General features: G+C 37.4%; 1 protein-coding gene across 3 annotated transcripts in view; it reads left to right on the top strand.

Annotated features, from left to right (window-relative positions):
• Window positions 1-7,389: 7,389 nt before the first annotated feature.
• LOC115215116 (E3 ubiquitin-protein ligase LRSAM1) overlaps window positions 7,390-18,683 on the top strand; it is a 90,411-nt gene continuing 79,117 nt past the window's right edge. The window contains exon 1 of one of the 3 annotated variants that reach the window (XM_036505216.1): window positions 7,390-7,410. The gene's annotated coding sequence lies outside the window, so the exon portion shown is untranslated. Of the gene's footprint in view, window positions 7,411-7,654; window positions 7,769-18,683 lie in introns of those variants that run through there. The other 2 variants (XM_036505214.1, XM_029784290.2) reach the window with 2 other exon arrangements.

The raw sequence follows: 18,683 nt of genomic DNA, 5'->3' as shown, positions 1-18,683 counted from the left end.
GCATGTGTGTGTGTTGTATGCATAAAAGATAGAGGGGAGTGTGTTTTGTGTGTGTTTGTGTGTGTGTGTGTGTGTGTTGTGAGAGAGAGAGAAGAGAGAGAGAGAGTTGTGTGTGAGAAATCGGTAATTGTTTCCTGGAGTCTTAGCCAGGAATCGAAACCTTAGCCTAGATTTTCCTATGAAATTCCACCCCTCCCCGTTTTGGCATTAGCACTAGGAAATTTATGAGGTCCCTTGTCACACTTACGGTCAACTGGAGGTTATCACAGATAAGATTAGTACTTTCCTTTATTCTACGACATACATTCGTCTTTCAATATGTTATAAATACGAGCCCTCAGAAAGAATTAGCAGTCAATTATAATACATTTATTCATGTAATATCGTTCGATAAGTCACGACTCCATTGACCCCTTGTATTGTCCCCACTTTGTTTAATCTTTGTGGTTTAATAAAATCACAGTAGTTTTTTTGTTTCCACACGCCATTCGCTTTCTAACACAGGTGTATCCGATAGACACATCTTACCATAAGTTTCCTAGTGCTAATGCCAAAAACGGAAGTGGGGGGGAAATTTCATAGGAAATCTAGGCTAAGGTTTCAATTCCTGGCTAAGACTCCAGGAACAATTACCGATTTCTTACACACACGCTCTCTCTCTCTCACACACACACACACCACACACACACACACACACACTCCCCTCTATCTTTTATGTATACACACACACATGCTTTTCGTATTTGTTCGATTAAGAGAGACTGAAACTTAGTAATAATTAATCCTTTCTACTAAAGGCACAAGGCCTGAAATTTTGGGGGAAGGGGACCAGTAATTTGTTTCTTCTTCCTGTATCACTGTTAAACTACTGGCTACTATAACAATTTTGTATACTGACCCTACATGAAAAATTACAATAAATAAATAATGAATAAAAAAAAAACTTAGCAATTTTTGTTCTCCATGTTAATTATTACATTGTCTCACAGAGTTTGAACAACTTATCATAACATCACCTGCTACAACACACACACACACCCACACAAACACGCGCGCGCACGCACGCACGCCACACACACACACACACACACCGCGCGCGCGCGCACGCACGCACACACAACACACACACACATACAACTTTAATTCTTGTTTCAGTCAATATTTATTCCCTGTCTTTGATTTACAACTATAGACATAGAGAGACAACTGTCTATAATATCACAACGGAATCTGTCGCTCATCATTCCTGCCCAACGACTTAAACCTAGGGTCACTAACAACAAGCTGTATTAAAACTGAGTGAAACAGGGTATATATATATTTAACAAGATACCCCTTGAAAATCACCTACGAGACGCTTCTGCACCACAACCAGTTGCACAGTCTCCCACCTGCAAGGGATCGAAGCAAAATGGCTTAAAACGATCATTGTAAACAATAAAGTTTCTTGTGTATTCCATTTTCCATCTCTATCATTTGTTATGTGTGTGTGTAATGCATATATATGTCTCTATAGATATTTATAATATATTTGTGTATTATGTATATCTATTTATCTCTCTGTATGTATGTATGTATGTATGTATGTAATGTATATATATATATATATATATATATATATATATATATATATATATATATATATATATATATATATATATATATATATATATTTATACATAGGCGTAGGAGTGGTTATGTGGTAAGTAGCTTGCTTACGAACTGCATGGTTCCGGGTTCTGTCCCAATGTGTGGCACCTTGGGCAAGTGTCTTCTACTGTAACCTCGGGTCGACCAAAGCCTTGTGAGTGAATTTGGTAGACGGAAACGGAAAGAAGCCCATCGTATATATGTATGTATGTATGTATGTGTGTGTGTCTGTCCCCTCAGCATCGCTTGGCAACCGATGCTGGTGTTTATGTTCCCCGTAACTGCGGCCATGCTGGAGCACCACCTTTAGTCGAGCAAATCGACCCCAGGACTTATTCTTCGGAAGCCTAGTACTTATTCTATCGGTCTCTTTGCCGAACCGCTAAGTTACGGGGACGTAAACACACCACCATCAGTTATCAAGCGATGTTGGGTAGGGGGAGACAACACAGAGACACAAACATATACACACACATACATATATAAGAGACGGGCTTCTTTCAGTTTCCGTCTACCAAATCCACTCACAAGGCTTTGGTCAGCCCGAGGTATAGAAGAAGACACTTGCCCAAGGTGCCAACAGTGGGAATGAACCCGGAACCATGTGGTTGGTAAGCAGTTACTTACCAAACAGCCACTCAAATGTGGATTATTTTCCAATGTCTGTTTGGTTTCTTCCATCTGTAAACTTTTTAGTATCTCATTGCACAGCTTCTTCACAGCACAGTCACAGTCTAGACAATCAAAGAGGTGATACTCTTGTCATTGCAAAAACGGTCACCATAACCTTTGTGTTGATCACTGGTTCTTGAACTTGTTAGGCCTTGAAGAAGAGAAGGACATCGTATCATGGACTGATCCTTTATTTCTAGATGATAAAACTACAATCACCTTTTATCTCCTGTCACCAGATCAGAAAAAAATCATTGGCTTCAAATGCTTCCAACAGATCAGAGCAGACATGCATCTTTCTCTGCTTCAAATCAAATGTCAGCTACCAAGGTACTCACTTTCCACATACTTTCTGATACCCAAAGCCTTCCACCATCTGCATTATGACTACAACACAGCAATCTCACAGATTGTAATTCTTCTGGCCACATGAATCAGTTTATCCACTTGCTTGTGAGTCTTGTAAAATAATAATAATGAAATTATTGTATACAGTGCTCAGGTGCATCACAACTTGTCAGAAAGTGCATATAAAGTATATGCAGTAATATACAAATGTCTGGAAAGTGAACATTGTATGAGTCAGATACATGCTTGTGTGTGTATGGAGGGGAGGAAATCAGGTGTAGTGTTGGCGAATCTCAGAAAGCATGGAAGTTTTGAAGGATGCAGTGTCCGACACACTAACAACTGATACCGGCAGTTTGTTCCATGCTTCAGCAACTCTTATGTGAAAAAATGTTTCCTAAAGTCATGGGAGCCTGCTGTTTTCTGACTTTGTAAACATGTCCACGGGTGTTAGATGGGTGGAGTTTGAAAAGGTGCTCAGAGTTATTGTTTGTAAGATGGTTGATAATTTTATGGGTGTCTGCCAAGTCAGCTGCCAGACGTCGGAGTTTCAATGTGGTCACAAGCTGATGGTTTCCTTCTTTGTCTTCAATGCAAGATTCTTTTCTTTAAATTCATCTATCTATTGCTCTTGCCTATGGTGTCATTTCTGTAATGAGCCTGGAGCCTTCGGTGGATATTTGAGAGCCTTCACTCATCCTCATCAGGAACTCATTGATGGCATAGTGCTTATTTTTGAAACTCATTATTTGCCTGCAATGAAAAACAAGAAGAATTACACTACCAACATGTGTAATTCGAATGACTTTTGTCATTCAAATTACAGGCGTTAACAGAGTAACTTTTCACTTCTACATTACTTTTGTACAACTCGTATGTATGTATGTATGTATGTTGTGTGTGTGTTGTGTGTGTGTGTGTGTGTGTGGTGTGTATGTATGTATGTATGTATGTATGCATGCATTTATGCCTGCCAGACATTTAAGTGGAAAAAATTTTAGTTGGAGACCTAATGAAAAAACGGTAAAACAAGAAGAGTTATTTCCCATGGATTGGTGTTACTTTATCAAAGCGTGGAAAAAAACAAGGAAAAAAACAAAGGGAAATGCATAGGATTGATGAGAGATAATAAAAATAGTAATAAAGCCAATAATAATGAACATGATAATAGAACCAAAATTGTTAACAATAGCAATGAATGCTAATATCGTCAGTAATACGGATCACTTCTAAACGGTACCTCTGAGGGTACATGTAAATATACATAAGCATCACCTCTGTGTTTAGCCCCTTGTGGATAGTAAAGAAATATATATTATATGTGTATATGTGGTCTGATCAATAAGTATCCTGACTGTTGCTACAGTAACAAAGCTAAAACATACAGAGTGAAGCCGCTTGGCACAGATTAACCTTGAACTCGGCTGTGTACGCGCACAAAGTTTTAACGTTCTAGCTCATTTCTGTCTACAGTAGTGCTTGGAAGGAAGGTGTGTAACATGTGATCGTCACACTGACCATGACAGAGAAAGTTGAGCAGAGAATCTGCCTCAAATTTTGCCAAAAGCTTGGTGATACCTGCTCAGAGGCCCACAAAAAATTTCAAAAAGTTTTTCATCATTCTCGATACAATCAAGGAGATCTTGTGCAACTGAAACCCAAGTGTCTTTTAGTCAGTTGAAAGCAGTTTTAGCACAAACTTGGCAGACATGCATCTCATACCCAAATCTTCAGTGATAATGGACTGAACTGAACCATAATTAATCTGCACATCCTCTGATAACTCATGGACGGTGATTCGACGATTTCCCCTCACAGCTGCAAGCACATCTGTGATGTTTTTCTCAGTTCTGCTGGTTGCGGTCTCCCATAATTCGTCAATATTGACATATTTTCAGCCATCTTGGAAACGTCTGAACCACTCGTACACTTGTGTGTGGCTCATACATTCCTCTCCATACACTTTCTGCAACTTCTGTAGGTATCTCCATGGCAACTTTCTCTGTCGTGGTCAATGCGACTATCATGCGAAAATCAGGGTGATCGCACTTGTGGGAGGGACTGGAAGGTTGGAGGAATAGAGAACCCTTCAAGGGACTAGCACTGGAAATAGCGCAAGGAATGGTAGTAGCATTGCATAAATTGCATAGCTTATGTATGTATTGTTCCTCAGCTCTATGTGAGACACTACTGTCACCAAAATAGATTTATGCAAATAAGGGCAATAACCCAAAATCTTGCTTTTCAAGCTCAGAAACATATCTGTATCACGAGTTCTATAAAATGATCTCCTTCGGCCATTACAATATAACCTAGATATTTTCTGCAACCTTTAGTTTTAGTGCTATATGATATTCTGCTCTCTTTTAATCACCACTCATAAGTAGCTAGTCATGGAATTGTACTTTCCCTGGGTTCTAAAAGAGCATATATTGTTATTCAGTCTGGCTTTAAAAAAGCCTCCTGTTGCTTTGATGTCATATATTCATGGCTGTGCCTAATATGTTTGTCGTCACATTAAGGAAGCCTCTCCTATACAGGCTTTCCCATCAGAGTCAACTTTTTATTTTATTCTTCCATGGCTGATAAATTAAAATACCAGTCAAGTTGCCGGGATTGATGTAATCACCCAACACCTTACCCCCTAAAAATTACTAGCCTTGGCCCTATAAGAAATCCCAGTCACGTGGTGAGCTGGCAGGATGATTAGATCATTGAAAGAATTGCTTTGGCGCTATTATGCTAGCTCTTTATGTTCTGAATTCCTTTTCCTCCAACATAAATGAAAATAAATATCAGTTAAGTTCTGATGGTGAAGGCACGGAGTGGAATGGCAGAATCTTTAGAGTGTTAGGAAAAACGCTTTTTAGTATTCCGGCTCTTTATGTCCTGAGTTCAAATCCCGCTGAGGTCATCTTGCTTCTCAACCCTCTAGGAACCCCAGATAAATCCCGATTGAGTACATCTGTGATTAAAACTGTTCCAGATGTTTACCTCAAAATCTTTTTTTTTAAGACACAGAGTATCTAGGACTACGATGTGTTCTTTTAAAGAGTTGGGGGATTTGGATCCTCTCTGAACAGCTCAAGTAACTATATACAGGCACCCACCCATGTGATGGCAGATAGGGCTAAGAAGCCAAACACCCAATCCATGTTTTCCCAGCAAATATCAACTTACAGAAGTTCAAGACGAACTATGAGATAGCAGCTTTTACTGTGCAGCTTAGTGTCTCCTTCGTTTTACGGATTTTAACTGATTATGTCTGTGTATTGCGCCAATGAGGGAAGTTTTATATGGTCATTCGACAAAAAAAAAAAATCCAAATTATGTCCTACCATCTTAAAAATAAATAAAGTAAACATTAGATAAAGCAATCTTAGACAACTATAAAAATCAAGGTAGAGTTTTGAAATAGCCGCCCCTCGAAACCCCATACCTCCCCGGAAAAGTAAAGGGTAGTTTTTTTTCCTTCATGCCTTTAGTTGTATTCCTATATTTCATATAACGGTAATAAAGATCTAGGGAAAAATAAGAAGATTAATAAAATGAAAAAAGTTTCCGGAACTTTCATTTTTTAAATATTTTTGTGTCCTCCTTTTTCTTTCCCATATTATATGGAACTTCGGTGGACAGCTACTCTAAAACTCCGTGAAACCAGCATGGTTACAACTGGTATATCTTTGAATATAGGTTAATGTTTAAGGCGGCGAGCTGGCAGAAACGTTAGCGCGCCGGGCGAAATGCTTGGCGGTATTTCGTCTGCCGTTACGTTGTGAGTTCAAATTCCGCCGAGGTCGACTTTGCCTTTCATCCTTTCGGGGTCGATAAATTAAGTACCAGTTACGCTCTGGGGTCGATATAATCGACTTAATCTGTTTGTCTGTCCTTGTTTGTCCCCTCGTGTTTAGCTCCTTGTGGGTAATAAAGAAATAGGTATTTCGTCTGCCGTTACGTTCTGAGTTCAGATTCCGCCGAGGTCGACTTTGCCTTTCATTCTTTCGGGGTCGATAAATTAAGTACCAGTTACGCTCTGGGGTCGATATAATCGACTTAATCTGTTTGTCTGTCCTTGTTTTTGTCCCCTCTGTGTGTAGCCCCTTGTGGGTAGTAAAGAAATATATATGGTTAATGTTTACATCTTCCGAGTCAAGATGTAATATTAACCGAACATATGCCTGCCCTGTCGGTTTTTTCAAATGACTGTATTATGTAAGTCACTGTATTATGTATGGTTTTTTTCGATTTAGTATGGTCCCCTGCGGTATTTTTTCTTCTACAAATTCAGCCAACATCACATCAACTGAAAACTAGTTACCAATCCCACTTAAGAACATAGATTCAAAGATTACAAGCACTTCCGTTCAATCTCAAATATTTTATATCAACTCAAATATTTTATATAGCAATATCCAAAATAACCCTAAGGTTAATAAAATAAACATGAGACAAATAATCTTGGCAATCTTAATTACATTTTGAACATCATCATTTCCCAAACGCCAGAGTCTGACAGCTAGCATAATTTAGCTTCGTGTTCGAATCTTACTAATTCAGCGTTCGGAAAGTAAAGCACAAGTGAATAAATAATATATATATATGTTCTTTTTGTGTTTTATTACTATGTTTATTATTGTCATTTGTTCAATTTGCTTAGCTTTCGTTCTACTTGGCAGTGTTGTGGATATTACACACTACGTCCCTTCGTCGATGGCAGTGGTCTTCTGAGCTTGTTTAAAGGTAAACTACACTCACAATTTTATGTGATCTACAACACACACACATACATACATACATACATCACACACACTATGTCTTGTAGGGTGGGTAGTTTCTTATTTAGGATGTAGACTAGACAAACTAAGTGATGTTTTGATGTCTAAACATTTTTTTCCTCTTTGTATCATATGTCATGTATTGTGTATATGTATTAGGTTAATGTGTGTGTGTGTTTTCCATCCATTGGTTTATGTAAGCGGTGATGTTCTGTGTTGTTCACAAGTTCCGGCCAGGCTTGATCGAACTGTTCCAGTGTGGTCATCCCGTCTTTGAGGTACATCGAGAACTACATTGATCAAAGCGTTCTTTTATTGAAACGGTAAGTTGTGGCTTGAGGAAGAGTTGGCTGTACATTCCAGCAGGTCGAGCAACAATGAAATGTATAACATGTTGTGTATTTGATTGATATGTATTTGGTGTTATGGTTGGGTTTGTGTGTGCGTTCATGTTGTTGAGTGTGTACTTGATTACTTCTGTATATGTACTATGATTGCTTTATATGTATATCTCGATGTTAAGTATATGTGTTGCTGATACTGGCGTGTACTTTGCTTTGGTATGCGTTTGTGTTGGCTTTTAAGTGCGTATGTGTATACATTCAGTGTCGGATTAACCAAGTGGAATTGTTACAGGCCCTTCTCTAAATGATTTGTTATTGTAGTATTATAATGCTTTCAACTTTCGTGGATGGCTGAGTGTTTTAAAGTTGAGCCAATGTTCGGAATACTTCTTAGATTCAATATAGTTTGAATATTAAAACAAATTACAAATACCATAATTAAACAAATTACTACAATCAAATGTGAGTTGGCAACAGTAAATGGACAGATTTCATTTTTGTCAAACGCTAATTAACAGACTTGCCATTCCATTTCCCTTTTCGAGGCATTAAACTCATCAACAATAATTGAGTTAATTATTATTTTCCCTCGTAATAAGATCGATTGAACGAATCAGATTATTGCTAATGTATTATAGTCATCGCAATGTTAACCATCCTATTAAATCTAATTGGGATTTTAAAGATAAACATTTTATTGTGTATTGTAACTCCTCTTTATGCTGTCAAACAAAAATATTGCACAAATAACACTTTTAAATTAAGCTCAGACCATAAAACAAATTTACATAATATATGAATGTGCGTTTAAAGGAAATATATCACTTGTGCTTAACAATTTATATATAAGTGAATGTTCCCCCAGCTTTGTTTTTATGTTCATTATTCAAACGAAATCAGGGTTTATAAACGAAGGTTAACCCAATTCAAATTCGCTACATAATCTACCACGTCTATAAGCTATCATTTTCCCGGGTTTTCCTTCAAATTGTTTTAAAACACGTCGGCTAGCAGGTAAATTATCGAGTTTTAAAAGTGAGCCATTATATTCATATCGTATACCACCGCCATCCATGTCAGCTGATCGATGTACGTTAGTTGTGTGTGGGGCAGAAGCTGACTGAGGTTAGGTCATTTTGCAGTCCTTCTAGGAAGCATGGAAAATACCCAATGTCTTTAGGATTGAAGGAGCTAAGTAAACACCCGTTCTAATCAAAGACACTTAGAGAGTTAAGGATGAACTTATTCTCGGCAATGGCGACCGAAAGTAAAGAAAACGCACACCCGGGTGTTAGGATTTAGGGGTAAGGGTTTTTGTTACGCGAAAACGGCGATGACCTAGGTAAACACTCATTCTAGATTATGACAGACAACACAATGATGTTTTAAGACTGAGGTTAACCCGCCCAAATTTGGATAACGTTTGGAGGGAAAGGAATTATATATGCATCAATTGCTTGTTTGATGACATCGTGATTCGAACCGAACCGCCAAATAATATTTTGGCAATGATGCAATCAAGCCATCAACTTTTGGATGCTCTGTTGGTCCTTCAAATAACTAGAAAGTAATTATATTATTCGTCTGTTTAATAAAAAACCTAGCAAGCCAATGGCAACCAGTGTGTGTGCCCTCATCTCCCATGTTAGCCCGATTTATGTGTGTAGAACTCTTTCTATTAAACTTTTGGATCCTTTAAAAATAATTATAATTGGACAAAATAGCCAACTTTTAAATTTAGGGCTTTGTTTTTAGTTTTAAACTCCTTATTAAGGGTTACAAAGCTCACACTGGCTGCTTCCTTGGTGCTGTATACATAGAAGTGCATGTTAGTGTGAATATTGAATGTAGATTATTAGAGGATATCTCATTTTGTTTTGGGTAGACATTACTAATACATGCATGTATAGACTTGTACTAACGTGCGTGCCCCAGTACACAAAAGTATATCTTTAATATATGTTCGTATCTCTGTTGACAGAAAAGGGGTATATCTGTTATATATCACTGCTTATGAACTCACAGTCCCCTATAATAACTATCTACATAACTTATATAATCCGTTTGTTTGCTTGATTTATTTGTTTAATTATTTGCCTATGTGTCCGTCTGACTATACTTTCGTTCCCTATTTGACCAAGTACCTGTGTGTTGTGACTATATATAATATATATAGCTGATGATGGGGAATTTTCCTTGTATTGTTGTCCTGTACTCTGTTTTTCGTTGTTAAAAAAAAGTCCGTTCCTTGTTTGATTTTATGTTTTCGTTTCTCGTTGTGTTCTGCGTTTATTTGTGGTGTCCTGTACTCATATATGCATGTATATATATACATATAGATGTAAGTATGTACATGTATGTATGTATATATGCATATGTTTATTTATTATATTGTTGGATATATATATATATATATATGATATACACACCACACATGTGTATGTGTACGACGTTCTGTCTGAATGTTTGTATCTGTTGACAGACCAGTAATTTGGGCAGGGGTCGCGTGATGATACTGCCAAGTAAGCAAAACACAAGAGATTGGTTGACGCTCCGGCAAACGTTACTGATCGGGAATCCTCTCTGTCAGTTTCTTTCTTTACTTCCTCTTTCTAATCGAGCGATCGATCTCCCGTGTTTGTTGCTTGTAATTTATTCGGCATGGAATTCTCAATCACCCCGCCCCTCCTTCGCACATACAATTAGAACGGCATTCTTTTTTTCTTTCTTTTCTATGTCAGTAATACAATGCTTTGTGTGGTAAAGTGAGAGAGAGAGCTATCAATATATCGATATCTAATTGATGCATTCGACATTTGGTATTTGCAATTAATTGTTTGAACAATATCTATGGCCTCATTACGATCATCATCATCGTCGTCGCCTCACTGTCTCGGTTACTATTCTTGTCATCACCACCACCAAAATCTATTACATTATCATCATTATTATTACTATGTCATTGCTTGTTACTATTGCTTCCGACCATCGCCACTACAGCTATTCTTAGATGGTATTGCACCTACATGGTTGCTATACCACCTAGGAATAGCTGTCAAATCACCAACCCAGCATTTGAAGGGGGAAGGATACATTGGCTAAAAAAAAATGGTTGCTCTTGGGTGGGAGCAGTTTCAGTTATGGGTCTGCTCGATCAAGACTAACCTGAAACTAAACAATAACATCAACATTTATCAGCGCAACAATCATTTTAACTTTGGCATCATCATCATCGTTATTGCCATCACTGTCACTATCCCATTATCATATGATTGCTAGCGCCCTACCACTAACATCTCTGTTCCCGCCATCATGACGGAGTTTCTATTTCCTCGCTTGGCATGCTAGAGGTAGCAACCAAATTTTGCTTGAAGTACATCCTTTGTGTTGAAAAAGGAGAGGTACATTTGATAATACAGTCCTATATATGTAATATTTGAGAAAAGGATTGAATGGCCATGGGATGTCTTTGCTCATACGTCTGCTTGGTCAAGACTATCCTGAGAACAGTAATCATCAAACTATGTTATCAAACAAGTGATGGAAGCTCTGTGGTGCATGGCAAGTTAGAAACAGCAGTCATAGATAAGAAAGATGTGAAGGATGTTAGATCTTACTTTTTAAACACAAATAAATGTACAGAGACGCTTAATCATCATTTCTGTCTATAAATAATCTTTAGGTGTTGGTTGGAGATGGGACTTTGTCTAAATGGCTGACTAATTGCACCGCACAACTTATGTTGGCTTCATTTATACCATGCAAAAATGCAAAACTTTATAAGTTCAAAAAATTTAAATGTTGTGAACACATCTTCATGGACAAAGATGCTTGTGATCAGTACCTGGATAAAATATTGGATGGCCACAGCTGGAAGGCTTTTGATCATAGGTCTATGTGATCAGTGTTGGCTTGAGGCTAAGCAACAGCAAAATTAAATGTTAATTGTTCGCTGTATGTATTGGGCAATACAGATCTTGTGACTTGTTCAGCGAGTAAATTTAAAAAAACCACCACCCACATTTGAGGTGATTATGATGGGGGTCAGCAGTAGTTTAGCTATGATTGAACAAACCTTTGATTAAAGGTGTCCAAGCTGTGGTCATCCTACCTCTTTGCAGACACAATATATAAGGACCACTTATCTCAATGTGTTCTCTCTTTTTGAGATGGTTGGGTAAGATGATTTGAGGGAGATTTGATGCTGTTTTTTGGCAGGTTCATCAATTGCACTGACATTCAGCCATTGTTCAGTTGCAGGATAAGTTATGAGAACGATACAGTCTAAATACTAGTAACAAAATGGACTTCACTTGGGATGTTTAATGGCCATATTGTGGTATTCATCTACTTGATAGAACAGGTACAATCTATCTGAATGAATGGACTTCAGTATATGAGGGGGTGCTGAAAATACAGGAGGATCAGTTGATTATGATTTATTCAACATGTTTCCCTCTCAGATTCACACACATATTACAGTGGTCCTGTAGTTTTTCTAAGCCCTGTAAAAGAACTCGGTAAGTTGGGCTTCCAACCAAGCCTTTTGTGATACCCTTAAAGCCAGGAACTTTTTGGCCCCCTCATAGTTCTGTCTATCTCCTTTTGAACACTCATCCGCTAAATGTTCACTTCTATTTTGTTTTGCTCAAGACATTGCTTTTAGTGATCTTTCTTGCTCTGAACACAGTTTCTTACATACACACACACATATACATATGTGTGTGTATATGTATGGATGTGTAGCAACCCTCTTGCAACATGTAAAGTTTTAGCCACTTGCTCGTTTTCACCAGCTTATTGGACCAAGGCAGGGCTGGACGAGAACCATCGAGGCCCTCAGCACTTAAAAGATCTTGGTACCCCATTAAAGATTATATCATTCAAAATATAAACAATAACAAACCATAAATGAATTTTTATTTTTCAAAACAAAACAAAAACAGCAAGAGGGAAAAAATGTTTATTTTTGTATACTTCCACTTTATTTATATTTGAAAAGCTTCCTCCTACTTTTTTGAATGCAAAATCTTTGATCAGATCTTCAAAATTAATCTTAAGTAACACATCTGCGTCTATACTTAGTAGTGATAAAGGCATTCCGAATATTATTTAGCAAGTTTAAAAGTGATTTCTTTTGTTCTGTAAACCATTTACCATTTCTGTGGTGCTCCTTCCTTCTTTGATGCCCTAAGCATGTGCTAATTTGCTTAATGGTTAATCCAGTGCTGAACCAAGAGGCAGAGGGCAATATGCTCACCTGTGTTTTAGTTATTTAATGGAACTCAAAGCTCCCCTTCCATCTTTCATACAGAATTCAGTCAGAATAAGGAGTTTGTGGAGGCACATGGCCTAGTGGTTAGTGCAGCGGACTCGCAGTCGAGGGATCGCGAGTTCGAACCTCAGACCGGGCGATGTGTGTGTTTATGAGCGAAACACCAAGCTCCACGCGGCTCCGACAGAATGTAATGGCGAACTTCTGCTGACTCTTTCACCACAAACTTTCTCTCATTCTTTCCTCTTGTATCTTGCAGCTCACCTGCGACGGACCGGTGTCCCGTCCAGGTGAGGAACCTATACGCCAAGGAAGCCGGGAAACCGGCCCTTATGAGCAAGACGTGGCTCGAGAAGGAACAAACAAGGAGTTTGTTGAATGGTCATTGAACATCTGCCTTTCCATGTTTGCATGAGTCAGACAGAATTTGTTGTGATAGATTTTTGTATGGTTAGATGCCATTCTTGTCACCTACCCTCACTTATTTCTAAGGAAGTTAATACTTTCCAGATATGGTTTTAAACAAGCATCACTGTTACACAGACTGATCATTTTCAGTCTTTCATAAAAACATGTTGGGCCAATATTACCTTGCTTAACCCATTAACTGCCAAATTTTTTCATTCATGTTTTTGGCTTTGCCAGGTGTTTTAGGAGACAAAATAGTAAATAGATTAAAATTTTCTTCATATGTGAATTATTTTGGAAATTATAACTTTTTCAAAATGTCCCAAATGGAAATTGCTGAAAAAGCATATTTATCCTTTTCTGTTCAATTGCAATAATAAACATTTCAGTTATTTTTTTCAAACTAGTATCAAATGCAATTGTGTATGAAATATCAATGAATGGTATTAATGGGAAATGCAAAAAAAAAAACCTTTTCAAAACAGTCAATATTGTGATTAACAACATAAATTGTCCTCTAGAATTAGCCAGAACTGATAATGACAAACTTTAACTACTGGATATTGTTAAACACACCTCTGCAAATGCAATTTACATGAGCAATTCACTTGTGAGACTGTTTTCAGCAGATCCCCAAATGGGGCTCATGTCAGGCAATGGGTTAAAGGTGGCAAGCTGGTAGAATCATTAGCATACTAGGCAAAATACTTAGTGGCATTTCATCTGTCTTCATGTTCTCAGTTCAAATCCTGTGAGGTTGTCTTTGCCTTTCACCCTTTCAGGGTCAATAAAGCGTACCAGATGAACACTGTGGTTGATGTAATCAACTTACCCCCTCCCCTGAAATTACTGGCTTTGAGACAAAATTTGAAATCTGTATTTCCATGCTTGGAAACAGGTGAGAGTTAGTGACAAGAAGGGCATCTGGCCATAGCGGATCTGCCTCAGTAAATTCCATTTGACTCATGCAAGTGGGAATGTGAATGTTGAAAGACGATGATGAGTTCGATAGTTGGAAGACATTGGGTTTTGTAGTTGTTACTTTGAATCTGTGGTTATGGAGCCAAGTGTCTGGGTGGTTTAAGTAGAGTTGGAATATCTGCATATGTGTAGGTGTGGCTGTGTGGTAAGAAGTTTGCTTCCCAACCACATGGTTCCAGGTTCAGTTTCACTGCATGACACCTTGGGCAAGTGTTTTCTATAGCTCCAAGCTGACCAAAGCCTTGTGAATGGATTTGGTACATGGAAACTGAAAGAAACCTGCCATCATCATCATCATCACTATCATCATCCTTTAACATCCATTTTCCATGTTGGCATGGGTTGGAAATATTACCTTACTTGGTATAAATGAGGGTTGGCAACAGGAAGGGCATTTGGCCATAAAAAATCTGCTTCAACTAATTCCATCTGACCTGGACAAGCATGGAAAAACTGTTAAAAGCTGTTAAAACAATGTTAGTTTTATGTACACTGCTTACATTAGTTGGAATGGTGGTCCTCATTTAGAGGTTCTGAATTCAATCCCAGACAAGGCACTAAGGTGAATCGCAAGACACCTGAAGAAGCTGCAGCATATGCGGTCAAAACATAGTGAAAGCAACAGTCAAAAGGATACCAGTCCAACTGATGTAAGCAACATACCTAATTTTAAAATTCCTCATCTCAGAAATATAGAATTGACGTCAGTTTTGTAGTTTGTGTTGTATAAAATTGTTTACCAATTTTGTTTGTCTATAATTTATTGTTTTCGTTTTTCCTTTTTTTTTTAGTTGTTTTGTGTTGAATTTTATTTGAGTTGAGTTTGATTTTAGAGGGTTATTTTTAACCCTTTAGCATTCAGATTATTCTGTCAAATGTAATACTTATTTATTCACATCGTTTTGAATTAATCATGCATTATCTCATAGTTTTGAGATTTCAACAATGTGGTTGTGTAGTTTTGGAATGACACTAGGGTTTGTGTGAGAGGCTAGATCTGGCCAGTTTGAATATAAAACAGGTAGAATATCTTGGCTGGATATGACCTGCTTAAATGCTAAAGGATTAAGGCCACTGTTTCTGGGTGGGTAACTAGGGTTATATTTCTATGTTGCTTTGTGGGATGTATTTTTTTCTTTTTTTGATGTCTAATTGTTTTGTTGAATGCATGAGCTGCAGTGTCTATGTTGCTGTTGTAATGCTTCTGAATTTTGTAGAAAAGAACAAAAACATAAAAAAAACCTTGATTCCATTTCTTAGTCTCACCTGTTCTATTGAACTTTTTTAAGTTTGTAAAAATGTTTTTTTTAAAAATTTTCTTTATTGATGTGCAAGTGTGTTGTTACGATAACTGGTTGGTGTTTTGAGGAATGATGAGCACTTGCTTACCAAGTGTTTGTTGTAACTAGGTGTGTCGGAACAAAAAAAGAAATGTCTGGAAAAGAGTTGTTGTAGTTGGCTTGGTGAGGTGTGCGTGTGTGTGTGTGTGTTGGTGTGGCTTGCTTAGAGGATTTAAAGGAGGTCAATGTGATAGTCTAAAAAATTGAAGGCGGTGCATCAGCATGGTTGCAATCTCATAACTGAAACTAATAACAGTACATATATACATAGATGCAGATGTATAGAGAGACATTATACATGCAATATGCACACAAAAATGCACACAGGCATATACATAGATGTTGATGTATAGACAGGTCTTCTTTTGATGGTGCAGTTTTAGGAACAATCAATGTTGTTTATTCAATAAAACAAAAGATGGCATCTATAAGAAGATATGAATAAATCGTTTGAGTGAGATAGAATCAATAACACTAGAAGTAACATAGGAAAATCATGTTTCGTATGTTGGAACAAAGCCACAAATTTTTAGGTGTAGTCAATGAGGCCGACTTAGTATGTGACTGGTACTTATTTAAAGGGTAAAAAGCAAAATTAACTTTGGCAGGATTTGAACTTGTAAACATTAACAACCTTAACTAAATACTGAAAAGTATTTTTCTATCTCATTTCTGTAGTTTACTTACAAGAGTAAGGGCAGTGCCCATGGCCCTGTTTTTGTACAGCCTCTGAGATATGTTGGGGGTAAATTTAGGATGGAAGCATAACTCATGATTTGCTATTTGCTAGGCTGCAGGAAGAAAGTGCACATCACAGTATTGAGTTATCCCCAGACTTAAGATTTGGTCTAAATACTAGTAAAAAAATGGACTCCAGTAGGGATGTTTAATGGCCATATTGTGGTATTCATCTTGTTGATAGAACAGGTACAGTCTATCTGAATGAATGGACTTCAGCATATGAGGGGGTGCTGAAAAGTTCCTGGCTTTAAGTAAAAGAAATACAGGAGGATCAGTTAATTATGATTTTATCCAATGTATTCCTCTCTCAGATTCACACACATATTACAGTGGTCCTGTAGTTTTTCTAAGCCCTGTAAAAGAACTTGGAAGGTTGGGCTTCCAACCAAGCCTTTTGCGATACCCTTAAAGCCAGGAACTTTTTGGTACCCCATCATAGTTTCTGTCTATCTCCTTTTGAACACTTACTCATCCACTAAATTCTTCAATGAATTCACTGCTAATCCTAAACTTGCTCGCAATATCTTCATTCATTTGTGTGTTGGATGTTACAAATCATTCATCTGCACCTAGATTTCTTGGTACCTGCTCGACAAAGGGCAGTGAGATCCCATTAAAGATCTTCTCCAGATTCACAAATGCTGAGTAGAATATTTTTTTTTACTTAAGAATTTTTCTTGCTCTTGTCCCATAAGAATTATTAAATCAGTGGTTTAAGACTTTGTGCAAGCCGAAACTGTATCCTGTCCAACTGAACCCTGTTTTGTACTAACTATGCTAAACTTTCTTGTCACCTTTCAAAACTTGATTCATTGTAAGCCGACAAGAAAACCCCTAATTGGTCATTCTACCTACAAGAAATAACCAAATCACACCTTGCTGTCTTAAAAAGGGAAAGGCATATTGGATAATGTTGACCTGGACACATCTAAAAATAAAAGTCAGGATGCTCAAAGTTACTACACCTTTGATCATAGATCTATTGAGATAGAACTGACCTGGGGCTAAACAACAAAAACAGCATTATAACTTTTCATTATAAAGCCCTATAAATACCTTTCTTCAGGGACGCCTTTTACTCTTGGTAAAACTTCTGTAAGTCATTAGAGATAACAATTTGTACTAGCTAGTTAAATGGCTCTTCCTTATTCATTTTGAGGGCAATTTTCATTAATGCTAATTTTGCTTACGTTATTTTTGGTTAGCACATCAAGTATGGTAACCTGTACTTATCTATATGTTCTTCATGCAGAAAACACTCTTGGGAAAATTTTCAGAGTTAATATCTATATAATCAGATACTTCAAACATCTCAGCAACTAACCCTGATAGACTTGCAGCTTTCCCTAACTTCATCTCCTTGATTACCTTACTAATCTCATTGAAACTAAGCTTAATAGCTATCAATTCCACTCAAGGTGATTCCTCACTATTGCATTAATACTTGTTCTCAGTAACACATCTGTGTCTTTCTTTGCACTGTTATTGGGAGCAGATGTGCTTGTGATGTTCTGGACAAATTTCTCATGAGGTAGCACAAACTCGAAAACCTCCTGCCTTTAATACTCACAGAATAAAACATAACATGGGTTTCCAGTTTCACTGATGCATAAGTGATCAACTTAATTGTCAATTTATTGAATTATGGTATTTAGTAGTTGCAACGGGATTGAAAAGAAGACATATTAAATACTAACAGTAGACTCTACCTCGAGATTTTGAGTTTCTGCAATTTAAAAATTGTTTGTAACTTTTCTGTTACAATTTTTTTTTTTTTTATATATAATTTCATAGCTGATTTGACTTTTATAGGATACATTTTGGACAGTATAGTCCTAGATGTACAGAAAGATCAGATAGGTGTAAATGATTTTCATTGGTTCTTTATTCTGCTACTTACTAATTTACAAGCCAGAGAAGTGCACCAAGCTCTACTGTCATTTTTGGCATAGTTTCTAGACATGCCTTCCTAATGCCAACCTAGAGATCCTTCCTAATGCCAACCACTTTTACAGAGTGTACCAGTGCTTTTTTCATGGCACTGGCACTAGTGAGATCACCAAGTACTCCTAACTCTAACCCCTCCCCATCCTCAGCTAAATAGGTGTGGTTTTGAAGGAGGTAGTGGAGGCGTGTGGCTTAGTGGTTA

Source organism: Octopus sinensis, linkage group LG8 (genome assembly GCF_006345805.1).
Source record: "Octopus sinensis linkage group LG8, ASM634580v1, whole genome shotgun sequence".
NCBI classification, from domain to species: domain Eukaryota; kingdom Metazoa; phylum Mollusca; class Cephalopoda; order Octopoda; family Octopodidae; genus Octopus; species Octopus sinensis.
This window is presented reverse-complemented; position numbering and strand designations above follow the sequence as displayed.